The following is a 6,000-nucleotide window of genomic DNA, read 5'->3' as shown; positions in this document are numbered from 1 at the left end:
TTGGAAATGATTAAATTATCGGCAAAGATGTTAACCGTTAGCCGAGGCTGAATAGTACACACTCAGGCAAACATAACATCTTATTACAGTTTCCGTAGCAACTGGATGAAACAGTGAATAAGGCACATTCAGAGTGCAGTTTTGTGTAAACTAGACACAGGGACTAACAGTCGGGCACTGAATCTGCCTTCTCTTGCTGTGTTGTGCTCCTCATGAAATGTTTGGCCAACATGGCATGGAACGCATTTGCAGTGTGTTTTGCTACTGGGCAGAACTGAAAACAGAGGATTCAAGGGATTCTTGTTTTTTTCCCCTCTCCCTTCACCCTGTCTGTCTGCTAGTCTGCCAGTTTGCCTGTCTCCCCTCTCCCTGTCTGTCTGTCTGTCTCCCCCCTTTTCATGCTGAGTAGAAAAGTGTGTTTCAGGAACCGACACACTGACAGAACCCTGTTCCTGCTGCCAGACAGATAGAATGTGGTGCCCATGCCAGTCTGAACTGGGGCACAAGACAGAGAGAATGTGGTGCCCATAATGATGCCAGGCTTCACTGGCACCCGTGGATGCGGCGAGAGCAAGAATGTCTCTCCGTGCTGAATAATGAACTAGAACAAGCCGGGTTCTGTGACCCTAATGAACTAGAACAAGCCGGGTTCTGTGGCCTGATTGGCGAGCTGTGGTGTCATTGGCCACCCGTGCGCGTTGTGGTGGCAGCATGGCTGAGCTGGGTCCATACATTATTGTTGACATCATGCGGGGAGGTCGCCGCCAGTAACAATGTCCTCCTTCTCTTGGGCCTGCACAGGCCCGGGCCTTTGGCCGACTGTGTGAAAGTGTGTGTGTATGCGTGTGTGTGTGTGTGTGTGTGTGTGTGTGTGTGTGTGTGTGTGTGTAAGAGAGGAGGAGCGGAGCGAATGGAGGGATGCTTGGATGCTACATTGTGAGGGTTTGAAGGTGTGAGAGTGCTGGAACAGAGCCAGGATAGAGAGAGAGAGAGAGAGAGAGAGAGAGAGAGAGAGAGAGAGAGAGAGAGAGAGAGAAAGAGGGAGAGAGAGAGAGAGAGAACACAGGAAATGTAGACACCTTTGTGATTTTGCTATTTTGCTTCATTGTTAGTCCTCCAGCCCACTAGTTGAAGGCTGTTTGAATTCTTTTCCAATTTCTCACAAATGTTTTTAATGAGCCGCCTCTGTTGTCACACCATAGAGCTCATCTGAATGGAGCTGGCCTGAGCTGAGAGAGAGAGAGAGAGAGGAGAAGAGAGAGGGAGGAGAAGAGAGAGAGAGGGATTGTGTGTGAATAGAGAGTGAGGAGAAGAGAGAGAGAAGGATTGTGTGAATAGAAATGAGCAGAAGAGAGGGAGAAGAGGAGGAAGAAAGGGAAAGCCACAAAAGACAGAGCGAGAGAGAGAGAGAGAGAGAGAGAGAGAGAGAGAAGAGAGAGAGAGAGAGGGGGGCATGTCAGAAATGCTTCCACAGAAGTTCTTTCTTCCCAAACGCTGTGAGTCACCTTGGCTTTGCCACTCTGATTTATGCTGTCCTCTTTCATCCTCCACTTCCTCCCTCTTTCCCCTTCTATCCCTCTCTCTCTCTCACACACACACACACACACACACACACACTTTCTTTCTCTCTCTTACACACACACACACACACACACACACACACACACACACACACACAGACAAACACACGCACTTCTTTCACACACACAAACTTCCTCCTTCGTCCTGCTTTCCCGCCTCCCCCATTATTTCATGTCTGAGCCATGAGCCAATCGGCTGCGAGGAGAGGCGGGGTCTGGGTGTGTGTGTGGCTCCAGCTCTGCACTGGAGGATACAGCAGCTACTTCCAGTAAAGAGAGGGATAGAGACAGAGAGAGAGAGAGAGAGAGGGGGGGGACCCAGCACAGGGGGAGGGGGAATAGAGAAAGAGAGAGAGAGGGAGGGGGGAGAGGAAAATATGTATGGAAATGAAAGTAAAGAAGGGAGATAGGAGAGAGGGAAACAGAGACTACTTGTACTATGTACTAAGAAATGCTTTGGCAATACAATTGTATGTTTTTGTCATGCCAATAAAGGTCAATTGAATTGAATTGAGAGATTCAGCAGGAGTGGAGAGATAAGTATAGGGGAAAGATGTATAGATAAATAGAATACTGAGAGGGAGTAAGAAAGAGAGAGTGAGAGAGGGGAAGAGACATAGAGAGAGAGAGGGAGAGAGAGAGTTTCCCAGCACAGGGGGAGAGGGGGATAGAGAGAGGGAGGGAGTGAGAGAGAGAGTTTCCCAGCACTGCAGGTCGTCCTCCTGCCTGTTGACCCAAACACATGAGACGGGCGATCGTTTATCAGCCTGCGCCAGAGCAGCGGGGCCCCTGATTTACCGTAAAACAGCCTTCTAGAACCCTCTCCCCCTTCTAGAACCGTCGCCCCAGATGGCCTGGTCCTGGGTAAAACAGCCTTCTAGAACCCTCTCCCCCTTCTAGAACCCTCTCCCTCTCCCCCTTCTAGAACCCTCTCCCCAGATGGCCTGGTCCTGCGTAAAACAGCCTTCTAGAACCCTCTCCCCAGATGGCCTGGTCCTGCGTAAAACAGCCTTCTAGAACCGTCTCCCCAGATGGCCTAGGCCTGCGTAAAACAGCCTTCTAGAACCTTCTCCCCAGATGGCCTAGGCCTGCGTAAAACAGCCTTCTAGAACCGTCTCCCCAGATGGCCTAGTCCTGCTCGCCACGCTCAAAAGGAAGCCAGGCTTCAGACCTGAGCAGGTTAAGAGCTCTTTTATTTACTGATAGAGAGCAGACAGAGAGCAGGTAGAACACACACCAGGGTACGGAGTGAGAACACACACCAGGGCTACGGAGTGAGAACACACACCAGGGTACGGAGTGAGAACACACACCAGGGCTACGGAGTGAGAACACACACCAGGGTACGGAGTGAGAACAGACAGAGAGCAGGTAGAACACACACCAGGGTACGGAGTGAGCGCAGGTAGAACACACACCAGGGTACGGAGTGAGAACACACACCAGGGCTACGGAGTGAGAACACACACCAGGGTACGGAGTGAGAGCAGTAGAACACACACCAGGGCTACGGAGTGAGAGCAGTAGAACAGACACCAGGGTACGGAGTGGCACACACACACCAGGATACGGAGTGAGAGCAGGTAGAACACACACTAGGGCTACGGAGTGGCACACACACACCAGCTCCTGCTCTCCGCCCTGCACTGAGAGGCGATGCCCATCGCCATGCCAACCCCACTGCTGGTGTGTGCCGTCCAAGGGGCCGTGCCCGTGACAATGTGGGCTTTCACCGCCGCCTGCCCGTGCTGTTTTGCCAATAACATGTAAACGGTGAGTGTGTGTGTGTGTGTGTGTGTGTGTGTCTGTAAACGGTGAGTCATGCTCCGCTCTGCTCATCTCTCACCTCATTGTCCCTCTCATACCGCCGTGAGGTCAGCGCTCTCCACCAATAGCACGGGTCACTAGCCCATCACACTGCCCAATGGGACCAGCCGCAGGGACATGCCTGGGTAATGACTGCTGTGTGTGTGTGTGTCTCTGTGTGTGTGTGTGTGTCTGTGTGTGTCTCTGTGTGTGTGTGTGTGTGTGTGTGTGTGTGTGTACACCATGTGCAGCCACCAGGTTATTTACTCACTCAGACACACACACACACACACACACACACACACACACACTGCTGGCTTTGTTACCAGGGTGTTACCGGCACCCAGCCTAGGTGTCTCCGCGCACGTGTACACTCTCTCTTCCACACACACACGGGCACACACACATATACACTGACTGAGATATGTATAGTAGCAGACATATAAAAGTGTGTGTCTGGGCGGGCATGTGCCATTTACTATGGGAGGGACTGTTGGGGAACACGGCGTAAACCTCCACAAAGGGCCTGTGATGTGATAAACATGCACACACACACACACACACACACACACACACACACACACACACACACACACAAAGGGCCTGTGATGTGATAAACATGCACTGTACATTTATGTGCCATCTGAATGCACTTAAGCACGAGGCCAAGAAGGTGCCGCTAACTAACTCACACGGCTCTAAACACAGAGGCCAGGAGGCAGGAGTGTGTGTGTGTGTGTGTGTGTGTGTGTGTGTGTGTGTGTGTGTGTGTGTGTGTGTAAGGGGTGGATTTCTACTCTGGCACCACTTTGAAACTGCTCTCATAAACTTCAAGCAGTCTGCCATTACAAGGGCACAGTTCCTAACTGAGTTACTCCTCGATCAGAGAGCCGTTGTGCACATGTGCAGTGCAGGCGATCAGCTCAATTTGTGTTTTGGGTTTAAAGAGATCACAGGGAATCTCAAAGCTTCTTCACGCAACAGGAAAACAAAGCCATCTCGGTGGGCCCCACATTCCAGCTCATCCTTCACACACTCTCACATACAAACACAGATTCACTCGCTGATACACACACACACACTCACACACACACACACACACACACTCAGGGGCACCCCTCCTCCTCGCGTGTGCTTGATAATTAGATGGGAGGTTGGCCCGGCAACAGGTCTGGGCTTGTCTACAGCGATGCAGAACTCAAAAGCCCTTCAGTCCATAAAACCCGGAGTGGTGAAAACACCAGCCATGTAAATCGACACCACAGTGAGCTGCATTACTGAAATGTATACATGTAGCCTACACAGGCGTGAGCTGCATTAATGTACACATGTGGCCTACACAGGAGTGAGCTGCATTAATGTATACATGTGGCCTACACAGGAGTGAGCTGCATTAATGTATACATGTGGCCTACACAGGAGTGAGCTGCATTAATGTACACATGTGGCCTACAGTACTCAGGCGTGAGCTGCATTAATGTATACATGTGGCCTACACAGGAGTGAGCTGCATTAATGTATACATGTGGCCTACACAGGAGTGAGCTGCATTAATGTATACATGTGGCCTACACAGGAGTGAGCTGCATTAATGTATACATTTGAGCTGCATTAATGTATACATGTAGCCTACACAGGAGTGAGCTGCATTAATGTACACATGTAGCCTACACAGGAGTGAGCTGCATTAATGTATACATGTAGCCTAGGCAGGAGTGAGCTGCATTAATGTATACATGTAGCCTACACAGGAGTGAGCTGCATTAATGTATACATTTGAGCTGCATTAATGTATACATGTAGCCTACACAGGAGTGAGCTGCATTAATGTATACATTTGAGCTGCATTAATGTATACATGTGGCCTACACAGGAGTGAGCTGCTTTAATGTACACATGTGGCCTACGCAGGAGTGAGCTGCATTAATGTACACATGTGGCCTACGCAGGAGTGAGCTGCATTAATGTATACATGTGGCCTACACAGGAGTGAGCTGCATTAATGTATACATGTGGCCTACACAGGAGTGAGCTGCATTAATGTATACATGTGGCCTACACAGGAGTGAGCTGCATTAATGTATACATGTGAGCTGCATTAATGTATACATGTGGCCTACGCAGGAGTGAGCTGCAGTGGGACATGAAGAATTAAACGCGTGGTTGAGTGAGCGAATTTGGAGGTTAATTTTGGAGTCGGTGGCCTTTGAATGAAACTTTTTCACCCCTAATCTCTCCGACCTCCCCCGACCCCCCCCCCCCCCCTCCTTTCCAGCGGCGACCTTTGACCTAGGCATCCATTAAAGCCCATTGTGAGCCTTTCCTCACGCTTCATCCCCACTGCACAAAAGGGGCGAGAGGAGCAGGGCGGAGAGGAGAGAGGAGGAGCGGAGAGGAGAGAGGAGGAGCGGAGAGGAGAGGAGGCTGGGCAGTTTTGTTCACCTGTCTGGATGAGTTAGGAGCGGCGTCTCCGTCCACCCCAGCGCTGCGGTCACGCTCGGGCCCCTCACTCACCCCTGCGGCCCCCGAGGGGAAACACTACCCCACCCCACCCCACAGGACAGACTTCCTGAGGGAACACACACACACACACACACGCACGCACGCACGCACA

This window comes from Sardina pilchardus, chromosome 20 (assembly GCF_963854185.1).
Source record: "Sardina pilchardus chromosome 20, fSarPil1.1, whole genome shotgun sequence".
In the NCBI taxonomy this organism is placed as follows: domain Eukaryota; kingdom Metazoa; phylum Chordata; class Actinopteri; order Clupeiformes; family Clupeidae; genus Sardina; species Sardina pilchardus.
Note: the sequence above shows the minus strand (reverse complement) of the source record.